The sequence below is a fragment of the Aegilops tauschii genome, chromosome 7, assembly GCF_002575655.3.
Source record: "Aegilops tauschii subsp. strangulata cultivar AL8/78 chromosome 7, Aet v6.0, whole genome shotgun sequence".
NCBI lineage: Eukaryota > Viridiplantae > Streptophyta > Magnoliopsida > Poales > Poaceae > Aegilops > Aegilops tauschii.
The window spans coordinates 199,419,257-199,439,000 of NC_053041.3; the positions used below are offsets into that span (position 1 = coordinate 199,419,257).

The following is a 19,744-nucleotide window of genomic DNA, read 5'->3' on the forward strand; positions in this document are numbered from 1 at the left end:
AATAGCTGTAGCCAAGTCCAAGCACTCTGCCTAAATTGTGTAGCGACATCCCACCATCTATTATGACCCGTGCAAAAGTTAATTACTTCCAAAGAATCGATTGCATGAAATTCCAGGGAGCTAGCAAATGCTAGTCCATCCCTCATGGCAAGAACCTCAGTAGTAACAACATCAACAACATAAGGATAATATGCACATGCACAAGCAGTTTTGAAGGCTCCGACTAGGCAACAGAGACTTATAGCAGTTTTGGTGGCTCTGATAGGAATTGGGTTGGTGGCTCTAAATGAAAGTTAGGCATAACGGATATTTCTCCATAATGGAGTCAGAGGCTGCGAATGGATGTGAGTTTGTGGCTTCGGACACTGTAAAATGTGAGAGATGGTATGGAAACGTTTGAGGTGTTTGAGTGATTTTGGAGTTTGATCTTAAGCACTTTGCAAGAAAACTATCACCTCACAAATTTGACCACCCTTCGATCACCAAAATATAAAACCTATGAAATGGTCCTTAGTCTTGCCACAACTTGTACGTGAAGAATTGGGGGGAGGGGTCTTTTCGAACTTGGACTAAAAATCACTTAGTGTGAACATTAGTCCCTTTAATCAAGATTTCATATATCATCAAAACTCAATAGGGCACAATGGATACATTTTCATGGCTTCAAAGGAACCTCACTTGTTCATGAAGATGGTGTAAGGGTCTGCGGATTTACGCAAGCATAGATCGGATGGTGGTGGATCAACACCTCAGCCAAAAAGGACGAAGAAGAAACTGACAAAAGAGAGCCTCATGGGTTGATTCCTTCGTCATGGTGCTTCAAGGGACTGATGTCAACATCATCGAATGGTGGTAAGGCTTGAGGTAGCCGTAGACCACAACAGTGTTTGGGACACCCGTGGGATGTCGTCAATGTTCACGACACACATAGGGTTCCATGTTGGACCCGCCAAGCCCATCCACATATGTGGTGGTGCCTCCTTCCGCTCACCCCATCTCCCCTACTGTCGGCGGCGCCTCCCTCCTCTCATCCCACCTCTGCTTAGCCTCCAAGCGCCAACGCCTCCCATGGTTAATATTTCTTGCAAAAACCAAAGCTCATGCACTTTCGTCGCCCATAGTTTCGAAGTCATCCTCCTTGCCCTCTACGTGACAACTTGATGTGGGTTGTAGTTGATGGCAGTGGTCAAACGGGAGGGCCTACAACGCGGTGGCGGTGGCAGTGGCAGGCTCGGTTGAGAGGTGGCACATCATGTTGCGAGGTTGATGTGGAGGGAATGCAGATCCAATTACGATTGTAGGAGATGTGCGGCCAATGGTTAGGTCAGCATGACCGTAGGGGCATGGCATGGTGGCAGTGACACTATCTCCTGTTTGTTCCTCTCAAGACTCATAGCACACGAGAGCGCGGAGTGAAGGCCAACAGAATGAGTGGTGCTTGGCTACGCTTGATGGACGGGGCCAAAATAACAAATCGACTCATTTCTTTTTCATGAATCAACCAGACATGGTTACTTCCAGCCTCATTCTCTCCACCTCTCCCCTTCCCGTCTCCCTCGAGCATCATCTCCTCCTCAGACCTCTCTCTCCACCAGATTCGGCGGCCTCGCCGGCCTGTGAGGTGCGAGGGGGAAGTCCCCTCTCCCATTGTGCAGTAGTAATAGATATTTTTGCGACCTTAATGGCTAGGTTGGGGTGTTCCTCAATGGTATGGAGCCACCGTCGAGCTCCTCTTGGGGCTGTCCTTGGCATGGTCTTCCTCGTCGATGGATTCTTCTAGATTCGTCCCGATGGTGCCCTCATAAATAACCTCCCTTTTTATCCAGTTCTCTTAGATATTTTCTCCCCTTCGGATTCTTAGCACGGAGGTGGTGCGAAGCTATCGAGGAAGGGTTGCATCTGGGATTCCACTTGATTGAATCCCCTTTCCTATCCTTTGATCTCTTGATAGATTATCCCCACTGGATCTATGGGGATTCAAAAAAAATCACTTAATCCATAGATATTGTTATGTTGTGATCCAAATTCATATATAAGTACAAAAGGCTAACTTCTGACGAGCGGAGTGGAGGCCCGTTGACGGGAGGCTTGGGCCGGAGCGGATCAGTATTGACCTAGGTAACCGTTGTTATATATACCTCTTATAAGCCGCCACATGAGATAAGTTGATCAGTTGTAAATCCCTTGCATTTGTAACCTTTCCCAACATAGTGAAGATTTGTTGGGTGGCGCCCTTGGTTCTTTCCTCTTCATGTTGGAGGGGTTTTACACATTAAACTCTTCTGTCCCCTCTATGTTGATTTTGGTCTTCGTCGTTTCAATTGCGTGTTGTATCTCTAACAGATCTTGTGCTTCACTTAAGGTTTTCTGAAAGCCGAAGCACCCTTTGGAAACAGTGCATGTTACATCTCCCATGGATTGGTGCTCGTTTCATTCACTCAAGTTGGGGATTTTAGCCAAAGTCATGTGTTCTTTGAGGCAGCCATCCATCTCAACCTCCTTCACTGGAGGCCCGCATTGTGATCTTTGGATGCAGTTTCTCGGCATTCTGGTCTTTGGCACTCCTTCATCTTCCACAGTGAGGCCACCACTTATTGAAGGGGCTTCGGGTCCTCTGGAGAGCTCTTCCTCTGTGTTTAGAGGTTGCTATACGAAGTTGTCTTGGTCCTCTCTCAGGTCACCGGCCATCAACCTGTCACCGGCGTTTCGCCATAGATCCTCCTCGATGGTGATCATCGGCCACAACTCCGAGTGTTCGCTAGATGTGTGGACATCCATGTGCCCTTTCCCTGCATGTTTGAGAGCGGCACATATAATCTGGGGCATTATTGCCCCCTCCTGGGGTTTGTATTAACTTCTTTTAATCAACGGCATGCTTATTATTTCACCCAAAAAACAGACATCGTCCAAAGTGCAAAACTGCATTACTACAATTTAAAAGCAGTAAAATGAAAATAACACGGAAGCAAATCGGGATTTTAAGTGAACTATCACGGTGTGACCTCAAAACTTACAATTCCAGATTGTATAATAAACATGTTCATATCCAGAAGGTGATCATGCAAATTCTTAAATTAGCACCACAAGCTACAAGATGAGGCAAGTTAAATAGCACGCGATAAAATCGGAGCACCCGGTTTCTAAGTTTGACAACTGTACAAGGCACTTGTAAACTCCATAGCAATTCTGCTGATATAACTAGTCCCACCGCCACAATAGGACTGCGCTCAATCACCCACTGGAGAAGTCTGGTTCATACCTCCATATGGCGAAAAATGGGCATCAAGACCATCAGGAAAGTGGACAAATTTCTATAACCACGGTGACCCCATCTGCGGCCAACCCAATGATTCTTAATTTACCAAATCAGCTGCAAGATAATTGAGTGCTTTGTCAGTCAGTCTGGAAGATAATGACCACCATGTTTGCCGCCTCCAATAGCCAAAACACCGTTTACAATATTGATACAGCCTCCCCCATCATCACTTGTATTACAAGTGTTGTAAGCAAATCCTCCTTTTGTTGTATCAAGACTGATGGTTTGGGTAAGAGTAGCCACATCCTCTCCCTGTATATCCATACCCTCTTCCATAGTAGCCACCACGACCACGAGGACCTCCACCACGGGGGGCGCCCCTTCCTCCATCCCGCATGCCCATAGGTCGATGCCTTGCGGAGTCACCAAATGTCTAGAGACACTTTCTTATCATTAGTGTTGAATGTCAAGCAATGTGGTAAGATTATTGATGCAATGACAATACCTCTGTGTCTATTTTTCCCTGCTTAGAGAATTTGATTCTTCCATTTCTAGCTCCATTATCAATTGTGTTGTTTGAGAGTGAATCAAAAAAGTCATCTTTGACATACACATGCTTCACAAAAGAGGCTAATTAGCATCAGCAAGACATTGATGATTCAAAAATAGCAACCCATGAAAAATGCATACCGTAATCTCCGGTTTTCCAGGAGACACCACATCGTCTTCTACAATGTTGTCATCATATTCATTTGGATTGTCAGCAAACTATCCATTGCTTTTACCGAGATGGTCCCATACTTCATCTTTGTTGAATTTCTCATTCATAGCCATGGAAACAAAGTCCTCTGCAAACTTGGCTACGTGACGTGGTTGCTGGAGAGGGAAATCAAGACTGTATGAGACATGATTGCTGAGGGTGGGAAATTAGTAAGACTACATTCCACTATTTTAAAGAAGACTAAATCGATCATAATAATATATAATAATGATTTAATTCAAGCTATTAGATGCATGTGTAGTTGACAGTTAAGTTAGCTGATCATAAGACATACCCCACTTGGTCAATATTGTGGACTAGTAAAACCTAATTTGTATTCACTCTTTTAAAGAATCTAAAATATGTTGCGGCAATGACACCCAGGTAGTTGCATTATTCTGCAGAACACTGAAAAAAATATGCTTCGACTAACCAAAGTCATCCCCATTACATAGCTTTGGCACTACTCGAATACTAAAGAGAACAGAGCAGATACATCTCTCTAGTATCTACTCTGTTGTGCTACATTATTTAGCAGGCATTCCATGTCAAAATTGCCATAGTTCTAGCAAACAGCAATATTTATTTGCTTGTTGCTACAATCCACCAAGTAATGAACACTGAGGCTGTTGTCTATTGGTTATTCCACGGGCATGTTGGTGAAATTAACAGATGTATAAGCATTTAATACCAATAATGTATATCATTTTTCCGGAATTAACTGTCACTGAAATGAGTGTATCTAGATGCGTTTCACTATGTAGATACTACATAAACTCATTTCGGCGACAGTTAATTCCAGACAGAGGGAGTAGTAACAAAAGATGTACTATTGCACAAATACTATCTCGGAAATATTGAATACCACCAGGTCATCCTTGATGTTTACAAAGTTCAACAAAAGGAAAGAATGATAGTTAAATGTTCCAAATGTTGTTCCAGAAAAAATGTTACAAACCCGGTTAGTACTATATATAAAGCAATAACTTAAAAAGAATTAATGATTCCACATTTGAAAAGCTTCAAGACAGCAAAAGCTTGTATTATGAAAAACGTATACTAGATTTGCTCTTCGCCGACCTCTACCATGGCCCCGGCCTCTATTATTGTACTGAACATATGAGGAAGCTTCAATAGGCTGAAATAAAAGTTTTAAATACAAAGGGACTGATCACAATGTACAAGAAACAGATTACTTGCTTAGTGAAATAACTAGTAGCCTTCAGTTCAACTATCAGTAATCAAACATTCAATATTACCTTCTGGAGAATGGGCTTTGGTGCTGGCAATAGAGGCTCCTTATTTTTAGATGGAGACCCCACATGTTTAGCCTTTAGTTTAGTCTGCATGTCTTTCTTTTCATTATTAGGCTCTAGCCGGTGCGATGATATAACAGTAGAAGAAGCAACATGCGAGCATGAACCTGCAGAAGAATTGGCATGTGAGGATGGAGCTGTAGAGGCAGTCTGAGAGGATGAAACCACAGAGGAGACTTATAAGATGGAGCAGATGGAGCCGTAGAGGCAGCCTGAGAGGATGAAAGCACAGATGGAGACTTATAAGATGGAGCCACAACAGTAGTTTGCATGGTCTGTGATGAAGTCAAGGAATTAGTTGGCAGAAGCTGTCTAGGAGTGACCACGCAATTGATTCTGCAACAGCGATTGCACTAGATGCAATGTTAGCAGTTGGTGGCTGAGAAGGTTGATAAGTCGACATAGAATAAGGTATGTTGTTAGGCTTGTCATTGCTAAGAGAAGCCACACTAGTGTCAGGTAGAATAATTGGCTTATTCTTCACTATAGAAGGCATGCCTTGGGATATGGGGTGCTAGTTTCAATTGTGTATGTGGAAAGGTTGATAGGTGGGGGTGTTAAACCCACAGAGAATGCAGAAGCAGAAACAACTGACAGCTTATTTGGCAGCTGGCTCACTTGGGTTTCAGCTACAGATGCACTTGATGTAGCACTTGATGAGGCGAGAACTGACAACAATGTAGATGCAGATGCACCTAAAGTTTGGCTTTGATTGTTACTAGGTTGCAGTAAAGAAGGAAAGTTGGGCATGCTTGGAAAGCCAGCTGGCAAAGATGCATTGAGTCCAGGATATTGTACAGACTGCTGAAGGGCCTGTCGAACTGTCAAACCGTGTGGGGGCGAAGAAAGGGTGGTTGCTGCAAATAAGCAAACCCAGTTGGAGCTGTAGAGGCAGTCTGAGAGGATGAAACCACAGAGGAGACTTATAAGATGGAGCAGATGTAGGTAAGATGGGTAGAGGTTGAAATGGATTCCCTTGAAATGGTGGTGGCATCTGAATTCCGGACTGAACAATTTGTGAGGTAGGAGGCAAATTGCCTTGCAATGGAGGTGGCAACTGAATCCCTGATTGAACATTTTGGGAGGTAGGGGCGAATTCCCTTGATATGGTGGTGGCATCTGAATTCCTAATTGCACATTTTGTGGGTAGGAGGCAAATTCCCTTGAAATGGTGGTGGCATCTGAATGCCTGGCTGCACATTTTGTGAGGTAGGAGGCAAATTCCCTTGAAATGGGGGTGGCATCTGAATTCCTGACTGGACATTTTGTGGGGTAGGATGCAAATTCCCTTGACATGGTTGAGGGACTCCTGGATAATAGGGTCCTCGGGTGTCTGGGCTGTGTAGCATGGGCCGAACTGATGGGTCATGAAGATACAAGATAGAAGGCCTTCCCCCGTGTCAAGATGGGACTCTCCTTTGTGTGGATGGCAAGCTTGATGTCCAGATGTGTAGTTTCCTTTCTTTGTAAACCGACTCTGTAGAACCCTAGGCCCTTCCGGTGTCTATATAAACCAGAGGGTTTAGTCTGTAGAGGCTATCAGATTTCATATAGGCTAGACATATAGGGTTTAGCCATTACGATATCGAGGTAGATCAACTCTTGTAACCCCTATACTCATCAAAGTCAATCAAGTAGGAAGTAGGGTATTACCTCCATTAAGAGGGCCCGAACCTGGGTAAACATCGTGTCCCCTTGTCTCCTGTTACCTTCGATCTTCATACACATAGTTTGGACCCCCTACCCAAGATCGGTCGGTTTTGACACCGACATTGATGCTTTCATTGAGAGTTCCACTGTGTCGTCGACGGCGGGATCGATGGCTCGCCTTGTCATTAAGGACAACATTACCTCTGAAGGGGCCCTAGCTCTGGGACCGGTCCTCCAGCTCGGTGGTTTTGCCATGGGCGCCCTCGCGGCCGTTAAGCCAAAGGCAGCCCTCGATATCGCTAAACATCATCTTCACATCGGCCTTGAACACCCTGAAAAGATGGATCCAGTAGATGTCTCATCCTTAAACGAGCTACTAGATCGCATCGCCGCCCTGGAAGTTGCAACAGACTACGATCGGATTGGCTTAAACCCGATCAGAGGGAAATCAGGTCCCCGCTGATCACCCATCTGGTAGCGGTCGTGGAGGAACAAGCCGAGAATACTTCTCCCGCTAAGTTAAGAACAAGCTATGTTTGGATTTCCGAGTCCTGCAAGCCGGATACCCATCTTCGGGAAGAGACCTCATGTCCTCCGAACATAGAACCGGGCGTTGAGCCCAAAGGCTGCCAGGACACTCCGGATCCTGGGTCGGTGACCTCGCAAATTCCTCAAACTCTGGATGCAATAGTGGGTCAGGGTTCGGATTTTAACCCGCTCACCCACCACAAGCAATATTCTCCAAGCAATTCAGGTCCTCCAGATGTATGCGACCTAATGTATGTACGGCAGCAACCTGAGGAAACGGTCCATCACTTTTGGGCCATGTTCCTCCTTGTTAAAAACAATATCAAAGATTGCTGCGACGACGACGCGGTTTCAGTATTTTTTCGCAACTGTATGGACGAGGGAATCCTTAACGCCCTCAAACGCCACCGCATACTACATTTTGCAGATTTGGCACACATCGTATATAAGTACTGCGCAATGGAAAGCTCCTGGAAGGCCCAGACAGCTCGGTGGGAACCTCCTGCCTTCAAGCAGCCCACCGGACGGACAAAAAGGATGCACCCTTACGGGGCACCTGATCATCATCTCATGGACAAAAAAGTCAAGCCCTTCATGGGCACAAAACTGTCCTTGACGACCTGCTCGACAAACCCTGTCACATACATACGACGCCGAATACCGAGCCAACACATAGCGTTCGGGCATGTTGGGTACTCCGGCAGGTGGCTAAGAGCGGGGAGGCCATCCTCACCAACATTACTCCAGAGAGGCACTCTTCGAAGGACACCGATCTCAATGTCTTTACGGTCTTCGAGACCTTTTCTTCAAACAATCGGCGCAAAAGGGCATTATGCGACCTTGGCGAAGTCAACCAGGTAGCCACAATAAATCCTTGGAACGACATGACGATAACTTTCACCGCCGATGACGAGCCAAGGGCTAGATCAGTCCGAGCACTAGCCACCTTGGTCTGAATCCCAATAGTGGATGGCTTTCGGCTCACCAAAGTGCTCATGGACGGCGACAGCAGACTGAACCTCATCTACGAAGATACACTCCAAAAAATGCAGATGGACAGAAGTCGCATTGAGCAAAGTGGCACCACTTTCCGAGGCATCATCCCCAGTCGAGAAGCATGAAGCTCGGGGAAGATCAAACTCGACGTCGTATTCGGCACACCGGAGAATTACAGGTCCGAAGAGTTGCTCTTCCACGTGGCACCTTTCAACAGCGGATATCACACCCTGTTAGGGCGAGACGCATTCACATGCTTTCAAGCCATACCCCATTACGGTTACATGAAGCTCGAAATGCCAGGGCCCAACGGAGTTATCACTATCACTAGTGATCCAGATATAGCACTCCGCGCCGAAAACAAAACTGTATCCCTGGCTCTCGAGGTGCTATCCGAGGCCCCCGCGGCCGAGGAACTAACCACTCTGCACTCTATAGTGGACAAGGACGATGTAATCCTCGACAAGAAGCCCAAATCCACTTCCTTCAAGCCAGCAGACGAAATAGTAAAATTTCAAGTACACCCAACGGATCCTAATAAAACAGCAGGCATTGGAGCATAGCTGGATCCAACGATCGACGCCGCTCTAAGAGCGTTCCTGCGTGAGAATTGGGACATCTTTGCCTGGCATCCTTCGGATATGCCAGGAATCCCACGTAGACTAGTCGAACATAGCCTCAATATAATAAAGGGGTTCAAACCAGTCAAGCAAATGCTGCGGCAATTTTCCAAACCCAAGCGACAAGCTATGGGGGAGGAGCGAGCTAAACTACTCGAAGCCGGGTTCATCAGAGAGATCAAACAACCGGACTGGCTAGGAAACCTGGTCATGGTGCCAAAGAAGGACAAATCTTGGTGCCTTTGTGTCGATTTCAAAGACCTCAACAAGGCCTGCCCTAAGGACCCCTTCCCGCTGCCCCGCATTGTCCAAATCATTGACACAACTGCAGGACACGATTCATTGTGCTTCCTTGATGCATACTCCGGATACCATCAAATTAAGATGAAGGAATCCGATCAGGCTGCAACGGCATTCATTACTCCGTACGGGCCCTTCTGCTTCAACACTATGCCTTTCGGACTCAATAACGCCGGCGCCACTTACCAACGCATGATTCAAACATGCCTGGAAAAACAAATTTGCAAGACGGTGGAGGCATATGTAGATGATGTAGTCATCAAAACTAAACATGTCGAATCATTGGTGGACGACTTGCGCCTTACATTCGACAACCTCCGAACATATGACATACGGCTCAATCCGGAAAAATGCGTTTTTGTCATTCCGGCCGGAAAGCTTCTCGGGTTCATTGTTTCCAATAGAAGAATCGAAGCAAATCGAGCCAAAATCCGGGCCCTGTCACAATTGGCAATGCCAACAGACCTAAAGCAGGTCCGAAAACTAGCTGGGTGCGTGGCAGCCTTGAGCCGCTTTATCTCCAGATATGGAGAAAAGGCACTGCCGCTTTATCGCCTGCTCTGACGTACCGACCACTCTGAATGGACGGAGGCGGCAACAGCCGGGTTGGAAGAAATAAAAACTTTTTTAGCAAACAACCCAATCCTTGACACGCCAAACATCGGTGAACCTATGCTGTTGTATATATCTTCAACTCACCAGGTGGTGAGCGTTGTGTTCGTCGTCGAACGAGAGGAAGAGGGACACAAATTCCCACTCCAAAAACTAGTATACTATGTATCGGCGGTCCTTACACCATGCAAATCCCGATACCCGCACTATCAAAAGATAGCGTACGCGGTCTTCATGGCATCTCGAAAGCTGCGACACTACTTTCAAGATTGCTCGATCACGGTGGCTTCCGAAGTACCACTCAACGACATCATAAACAATCGAGGCGCCACCGGCCGCATTGCCAAATGGGCTATCGAGCTCTTACCATTTTAAATACCTTACAAGCCACGCCGAGCTATTAAATTTCAGGTGTTGGCCGACTTTGTCGCCGAATGAACAGAAGCCGAACTCCCTAAAGAGTACAGCACATACTCCAACTGGGTGATGTACTTCGACGACTCCAAAATTTTAGTCAGATTGGGGGCTGGTGTGATCCTAACATCCCCTACAGGGGACACAGTCCGTTATGTATTACAAATCATGTATATAGACTCCAATAACGCGGCCGAATATGAGGCAGTACTGCATGGTCTCCGGATGTCCGTTTCTATGGGCATACAATGCCTCGAGGTGCACGGGGATTCGAACCTCGCGATATCACAAATATATGGAGAATTCGATGCAAAAGATCCAAAGATGACGGCCTACCGCAACGCCGTACTCAAAATATCAGCTCGGTTTGAGGGGCTCGAGTTTCATCATGTGGCTCGAGACAGTAATCAAGCAGCGGACATCCTTGCTCGAATGGGCACTAAACGTGACCCCGTCCCGCCTAACACCTTTGTGGAAAGGCTTTTCAAGCCATCCGTGGTATGGCAGGACAAGAGCGGAAATACCAGTCCGGCATCGATCACACCCCCGGTGCCCAACACGATTCGGATATCATCGGGGGCTCGGGCACCGAACCAACGCCTTCCGCCCTTGTAATCATGGCGGTAATCACTCCACCAAACCCTTCTTAGCCTACATTAACAGGCAGGAGCTCCCTGATGACTAGAACGAGGCCCGTCGCATAGTTTGACATTCTGAAGCCTACAAAGTTCACGAAGGAGAACTCTACAAGAAAAGCACCACTGGAGTTCCTCAAAGATACCTCTTGGCCGAGATACATGATGGCCTCGGCGGCCATCACGCTGCAGCTCGGGCCCTCGTAAGTAAGGCCTTCCGTACAGGTTTCTTCTGCCCACGGCCCGAGCAAATGCACAGGCCCTTGTACAGCGCTGTGTCGGATGCCAGCTCTTTGCCAATCAAAGCCATATGCCGCCCACTGCCCTAAGGACAATCCCCATTACCTGGCCTTTCACCGTCCGGGGGCTAGACATGGTCGGACCCCTTAAAGGGGGAAGCCATAAGAAGAAATATTTACTGGTTGTGGTGGATAAATTCACTAAGTGGATAGAGGCCAAACCAGTAAAAACGGTTCAGGCCGGACCGGTGATAGATTTTATATCCGGTGTCGTACACCGTTATGGTGTCCCACACAGCATTATTACTGACAACGGCTCTAACTTCACAGCCGATGAGGTAAAAAATTGGTGTGCTAACCTGGGTTTCAAGCTCTTACGCCTCCGTATATCACCCTCAAACAAACGGTCAGGTCGAACGGGCTAATGGCCCGAATGAGCAGCATCAAACCCAGACTAGTGCGATCCCTAAAGGAGTCAGATAAACACTGGGTCGAGGAACTCGATTTCGTACTCTGGGGGCTGCGGACCACGCGCAATCGCACGATTGGATACACACCGTTCTTCATGGTGTACAGCACAGAGGCTATCTTACCCTGCGACATTATTCATGACTCACCTCGAGTGCGCATGTATGAAGAGAGAGAGGCTGAGCTCGATCGGCAGGATGACTTAGATGGCCTGGAGGAGGAGCGCGATGTCGCAAAAGCCCGTTCCACATTCTATCAACAACAAGCTCGGAGATATCAAAGCAGAGAAGTGCGGGCAAAGACTTATAACGTCGGTGAGCTCGTTTTACGCCTCCTAGAGAAGAAAAAGGACGAACTCAAACCAAAATGGGAAGGTCCCTTCATTATAGATGAAGTTCTCATTGGAGGAGCCTACCGCCTTCGCAATGCATCGGATAATCGCTTAGAGCCAAACCCATGGAACGCTGCCCGTCTCCAAAGATTCTACGCATAAGTCTGGCCATCACTGGTACGCGTCGGTTCTAAACAAATGGTTTTTAACCCCTTTCTGCGACGGCATTCGGAACCGTCACCAAGTGAGTGTGGGCGATAGGGGGGTCCTTCCCACACGACCCAGAAACCATTGGGGATATGCCCTCCTGGCACACACACTCGGCAAAATGAGGTCGTGTGCGACTGGCGAGCACTCAAATACAGAAGTACGTACAGTAGTGCAAAAAAATACAATTATACAGGCGAAATCATTTCCGGTCGTAAGTACATCCCACACAGTCAGTCACCGCTAAACGTTTCCGTTCATATATACATCCCACACAGTGACTCCAAGGAAAACGTTTGCGCAAGGTGGCGTAACGCAAACAATTTTCAGGAGAATGTCGTGTGTGATTGTTCATTGATCCAACACGGTTTATTCCTAGAAACTGTGTGCGTTGCCTGAGGTCATCGCCCACGGTGTTTTCACATTAACCGTTTGCAATAGGAAAACCCAATTAGCAAGCTAATTGGCCAATTAGCGGGCTAATTGCCCTATTATTAATAATCCATTTACTAATCTAATTGACATTCACATTCCATTTCCATATTAAGGAAGCAGGATTTCATAATTGAAATACATCGGAGTACAACATGATATAGCTTCAGCACTTAGCTACCTCATTACACAAGTGCACCAGCAGCAAGTTTCACATGCAACATCTAGAACCTTTCAAAATTAGCATCATAGACGGTACATAGAGAGATGCATCTCATCTGGAAAACTGCTGAAGCGAAAGGCGAATATTGAGCCTTCATTCATGTTGAAGGTCTTTGCAACTTTAGGCCAGTGCCTGTGGATGATCGGTCGTCCATCCTTCGGCCTCTTCAGGAACACTTCAATTTTGAACCATGGGTGTTGTATGAAAACTTTCCTCGCCTCCTGACCACAGAGGTGGTTTGAGAGGTAATCATTAGTGAAGCCTGAAAACAAGGATGTGCATAAATATCTTCTCTATATTGGAAATGGGGCAAATGAATAAAAAAGGCAAGGTATAATAGTTAGTACCATCTTGTAAACCTTAGTGCTTCCCATTGTTTCCCTGCAACACATATAAGGTAGTTAGTCATCAGGTTAAGTAAGGGTTCGCATGCTATCAGTGAAATATGTTGATGAAAAATAAGCACATTGCATATTCATCAGATTAATTCAAGCCACATGGAAAACCCATTTATCCAAACCAAGCATGATTAAGAACTAGGAAATATATCACTTGTATATGTTTCTCATGTTTTAAGTGCAGCCAAATTCGATTTATTCCTCACATGGTATACAATAAGAGAATGCAGCCACAACAATTGAACATTGCATCGCAGAATTGAACCAAGCAGTTAACTAAACACCACAACAAATGAACCAAATGTTAACTGAGCACCACATTGCACAATATAACATACTCCTAATAGAAGATCAGACAGTGAACCAAACAAAGCATGCTCAACAACTTGGAAATATAGCAATTGTATTTGTTTCTCATGTATTTAGTACAACCAAATTCGATTTATTCCTCACATGGTATAGAATAACAGAATGCAGCCACAACAATTGAACATCCCATTCCATAATTGAACCAAGCAGTTAACTAAACACCACAACAAATGAACCAAATGTTAACTGGGCACCGCATTGCACAATATAACATACTCCTAATAGAAGATCAGACAGTTAACCAAACCAAGCATGCTTAACAACTTGGAAATATTGCACCCTGAAGAATTGAACATCACATTTGTAGAATTGAACCAAGCAGTTAATTGAACACCACATTGCACGACATATAGAACATATACACTATAGCATAAGATTGCATGGTAAAAGTAGATAGCACAATTCACTAGAATTTGTTAAGGAAACGCAGTAGCTAGCAAACTGAACATGGGTCCTTATAGTGAGCTAATAAGACAAGCTACTCCCCACTGTCGGAGATATCGATGATGATTGGCTCCTTGGACATGGAAGAGGGTGAGGCCTCCGCATCGTGGGTGCCCTCGTTGTAGTGGTGAGCTGCCTGAGCCGCTCCGGGCACCAACCTGCTGTCTCTCGAGATGAGGTAAGCACGTACACGCTGAGAAAACACCTCGTAGTCTTTGTCGAAGGCACCGACGGTGGCCTCGATAAAATGCCACGAACTGTCGTTTAAAGCAGCCAACCGCGTCGCGGCGTTTGCGCGCGAGGCGTCAACGGTGGCCTCGACGGCTAGGTGCTCCTCCAAGATCTGGGGGTCGGCACGAATGGTAGCCATCGCACCTCATCCACGCGTGCTGCCGTGATTTGATTCTCCGCTGCCAAATGCTCCTTGAGATCTGTAGCGACCCGACCTCAGACGGTCAAGTCGCTATGCATAAGTGTCATCCCTGGATCGGTAATGCTGACACACACAGTACTCGAGGGATTTATAACAGAGTAGCAATCACACACTTATTACATCGATAGTCTCAATAGAGAACTTATTACAATAAATATGGCTTAAGGCCATCTAAATAAGATAACAACGGAAAGCTTGGAAGGTAATGTGAGCCATCAACTCCAACGGCATAGCCGAGTGCACGACAATGACCTAGCGCACCTTACTCTTCGTCTGAAAAGTCTGCAACATGATACGTTGCAGCCCGAAAACGGGCCAGCACATGGAATATGCTGGCAATATAACACAGTAGAGCAATGAACAGAATAAATGCTATCACTACATGCATATATGGCTGGTGGAGGCTCTACGGTTATAATGTTTTTGCGAAAAGCCAATTTTTCCCTACATCAAAGGAATATATTTTATTTAACTATCATGGTAGTTGAACAACATTGAGAAGGTTCCTCCAACTCAATCCCAATCAAACAGTAGTTAACAGCCCAAGAAATTAATTTAGAGTGATGAGATCCATATGATAATCCACGAACCAAATACTCAAGATGTCCATAACCGGGGACACGGCTAACCATGATAAGTTTGTACACTCTGCAGAGGTTTGCGCACTTTTCCCCACAAGACTCGATCTCCTCCGTTGGATTTCTCGCACTACATGGTGTTTGAGAAACGGATGACCAAGACACAGTCTTTCAGAAACAGTAACTCTAACCCTGGGTAGACAGTACCAACCTACATCCCCTACATCTGCTAGCCTACCACTGGAAGAGGTCATGCATCCTACTCAACTATGCTAGATCCCATAATAGCTTGTGGCTGCACATGGAACTTTCTAGCATGAATAATCTTATGATCCCTTTGAGCCTGAGTGGCGGACCATAGGATGATCACACGAGTACTCTGGGATATCCTAGGACAACACTGGATTCTCCAGGTGCCCAAAACCAACAATCCACTCAGATGTGTATTAAAGTTGCCACCTTAAGTTTACCATTAATTAACAATCTCACATCTGTCATGGATTCACTCATCCAAACCACGTCTACGAGCATAGCATAGTAATATAAGCATAACGTAGAAGTAACTCCCACAGTTTGATAATAAACAGGGAATAGGTTCTACCTCATCATCTACTTCCCAATACCCACTTCTTAATCACATCCTAATCATGAAGTGTTTGAGGATTGAAACTAATGCATAAAAACTGGGTATGAAAAGAGTATGATCAATGTGTTACTTGCCTTGCTGACGATCCGCAAAACCTAGTGACTCGTAGTAGCACGCTTCGCACTCCGGGAATTCTATCGCAAACAAACAATAACATACATAAGCACTCAAGCAAAGATGCACTGGTAAACCTCAAATAAGAAGATCAAATCTGAAAACTCAACTGAAGAGATTCGATGTGCAAAAAGAATCAATCGAATCGGAGCTACGAAACTGAAACTACGGTCAAAAGAACTTCGAAATCAAATCTGCTTGAAACCAAATTTTAAATTGTCAAAACCTTTTCCAAGTTGTTTAAACATAAAGAGGGTTTCAAGACGAAGATTTTTGCGTTGGTTTCACTGGATTTAGACAAACGGTTAAGAAACGGCGAGGGTTTGAAGATCAGGGGCTATTCTATGATAAAAGTAATCGTGGATAGGTCCCTGGACGAAAATAAAATAAAAAGAAAAGACTAACGAACGAACGTTTGCTGTCTGAACCTAACCGGCGAATAGCGTTCGTAAAAACGAACAAACGGATGAACGCCCGCTAAATAACTAAACCGAGAAAACCGAACCGATAAAATAAAAAAACACATCTAGGGTTTCTGAAAAAAACGATCGGTTTTTACCTAAACCGAAAAAAACGGCGGATCCGGATCGGATCAGGAATGGCGGCGGCTCCGGTGAGGCGAGGCGTTGCGGGGCGGTAGGGCGGGGCGTGGGCGACGGCGGCGGGCGCGTGCTGCTGCTGCTGCTTCACGAGGCAGGGCGAGGTGGGGGTCGAGGCGGTGGCGACACATAAAGGGGGAGGGGGGCTCGGCTTGGGCAGGGGGCAATTGAGGCGGCGGCGGTGTCCCGGACTCCGGCGGAGTCCGGCTCGGGCACGACGTGCGGGCGCGGGGAAGGCGGCGGCGGTGCCGGGCCGGCTGGGCTTCGGCCCAGTTCGGTCCGCGAAGAGTTAAAAAAAAACAGATTTCGCCGAAAAATCCTAAATAAATAAAAATAAAAATCTAAAAATGCCAAAACAAATTTTCACCGTCTAAATAAAATATTTAGAACAAAGTGAACATTTTCTTGGCCTAATAATGAAATTAAGAAAATGCATATTTTTCGAATTCAAATAAAATAGCTATAAAATCCAAATAAAATTATTTATTTGATTTTAATATTTTTCCTCCAATATTTCATTTATTTTGGAGAAGTCATATTATCTCCTCTCATATAGTTTAATTTGAAATATTTTCGGAGAGAAAAATAACTAAAACCAAAATGATCCTTGTTTTGATATTTGAGAAAATTCAAATATGAAAACGGTGAAATCCCCAACTCTCTCCGTGGGTCCTTGAGTTGCTTAGAATTTCGAGGATCGCAAAACAAAATGCAATAAAATATGATATGCATGAATGACCTATGTATAACATTCCAAATTGGAAATTTGGGATGTTACAAACCTACCCCCCTTAAGATGAATCTCGCCCTCGAGATTCGGGATGGCTAGAAAATTGGTGTGGGTGGTCTTTCTGTAGGTCTTCCTCTCGTTCCCAGGTGGCTCCACTGAACTTTGCAAAACTTGATAACCTTGCTGCGCGTGACTCGGCTGGGAAACTCGAGAATCTTGACTGGTTTCTCCTCGTAAGTCAGATCACTGTCCAACTGAATCGCTTCCAGGGGCACTGTATCTCTCAGAGGTATATCGGCCATCTCTGCATGGCACTTCTTCAACTGGGAAACGTGAAACACATCATGAACTCCTGACAATCCTTTGGGTAACTCCAACTTGTAGGCTACTTCTCCCATACGTTCCAAAACTCGGTACGGTCCTACAAATCTCGGGGCTAGCTTTCCCTTGACTCCAAATCGTTTAACTCCTCGGAGCGGCGATACACGAAGATATGCCCTATCTTCGATTTCATAGACTACCTCCTTGCGTTTTGAGTCTGCATAACTCTTCTGCCTGGACTGAGCTACCATCAGTCTGTCGCGAATCAACTTAACCTTCTCTTCATACTCCTTGATCAAATCCGGTCCAAACAACTGACAGTCTCCAACTTCATCCCACATCAACGGTGTTCGGCATCCTCTTCCATACAGGGCTTCGAACGGTGCCATCTTCAAACTGGCCTGGTAGCTATTGTTGTATGAGAACTTCGCGTAAGGCAAATTGTCATCCCAACTAGACCCATAATCTAGCGCACAAGCTCTCAACATGTCCTCTAGAATTTGATTGACTCTCTCGGTCTGTCCATCTGTCTGCGGATGAAAGGCTGTGCTAAACTCAAGCCTTGTACCCAAAGTCTGGTGCAGCTGATGCCAAAACTTTGAAGTGAGCTGTGTTCCTCTATCTGATACGATGGTCCTCGAAACTCCATGTAGACATACGATCCTGGTCATATATATCTTGGCCAACTTCGCACTTGTATAAGTAGTTTTCACTGGGATAAAATGAGCCACTTTGGTCAAGCGATCAACTACTACCCAAATAGAATCATATCCCGATCGGATTCTGGGTAATCCGGTGATAAAATTCATGCCAAGCTTATCCCATTTCCATTCGGGTATCGGCATAGGATGCAGTAATCCTGCTGGCTTCTGATGTTCTGCCTTCACTCTCTGACATACATCACATACGGCTACATACTCGGCAATATCCTTCTTCATACCAGTCCACCAGAAATGCTCCTTCAAATCCAAATACATCTTGGTGTTTCCGGGGTGTATCAAGTATGGTGAGTCATGTGCTTCCTGTAGTATCAACTTCCCGATCTCTGCATTATTGGGCACATAAACATGGTCCTGAAACCACAAGGTGTCATGCTCGTCCTCACGAAAACCCTTGGCTTTTCCTTTGCTCATTCTCTCCTTTATCTCGGCAATTTCCTTGTCATCCTTCTGAGCTTCTCGAATCTTTTCCAATAATGTCGACTGAACCTCCAATGCTGCAACAAAATCTCTAGGAACTATCTCCAAGCGAAGCTCCCTGAGATCCTCGGCTAACTCCTTTGTCAATCCTTCGCTTACGAGGGTATTAACATAACTCTTCCGGCTCAAAGCGTCTGCTACGACATTGGCCTTTCCTGGGTGGTAATGCAGCTTCATATCATAATCCTTTATAAGCTCCAACCATCTCCTCTGCCTGAGGTTCAGCTCCTTCTATGTGAAAATGTACTTCAAACTCTTGTGATCCGTGTACACATCACAACGGTTTCCGATAAGAAAATGTCTCCAGGTCTTGAGTGCATGCACTACGGCTGCTAACTCCAAATCACGTGTGGCATAATTCAACTCATGCGGTCGAAGTTGACGTGAGGCATATGAAACAACTCTTCCGTCTTGCATAAGTACACCTCCAAGTCCTAAGCGAGAAGCGTCGCAATACACTTGGAAATCGTTGCGTATATCTGGCAGAATCAGCACTGGGGCTGTAGTCAAACGTTTCTTCAACTCCTGAAAACTGGCCTCACATTCCTCCGTCCATTTGAACTTAGTGTCCTTCTTCAACAACTCCGTCATGGGCTTCGCAATCTTAGAGAAATTCTTGATAAATCTCCGATAATATCCCGCGAGTCCAAGAAGACTGCGGATCTCTCCAACTGAGGTGGGTGCCAACCACTCAGTGACTGACTTAACCTTGATGGGGTCTACTGCTATACCTTCTCCTGATATAACATGTCCAAGGAATCCAACTTCCTTCAACCAAAACTCACACTTGCTGAACTTGGCATACAACTGATGTTCCCTGAGCTTCTCGAGAACTAAACGCAAGTGTTCCTTGTGCTCCTCTTCATTCTTTGAGTATACCAAAATATCGTCAATGAACACCACAACAAACTTATCCAAGAACTCCA

The 19,744-nt window shown here is 45.7% G+C and overlaps 1 pseudogene; it reads right to left on the reverse strand.

The window, feature by feature from the left end:
* Window positions 1–3,527: 3,527 nt before the first annotated feature.
* Window positions 3,528–19,744, reverse strand: part of LOC109744051 (protein decapping 5-like) — a 121,603-nt pseudogene continuing 105,386 nt past the window's right edge.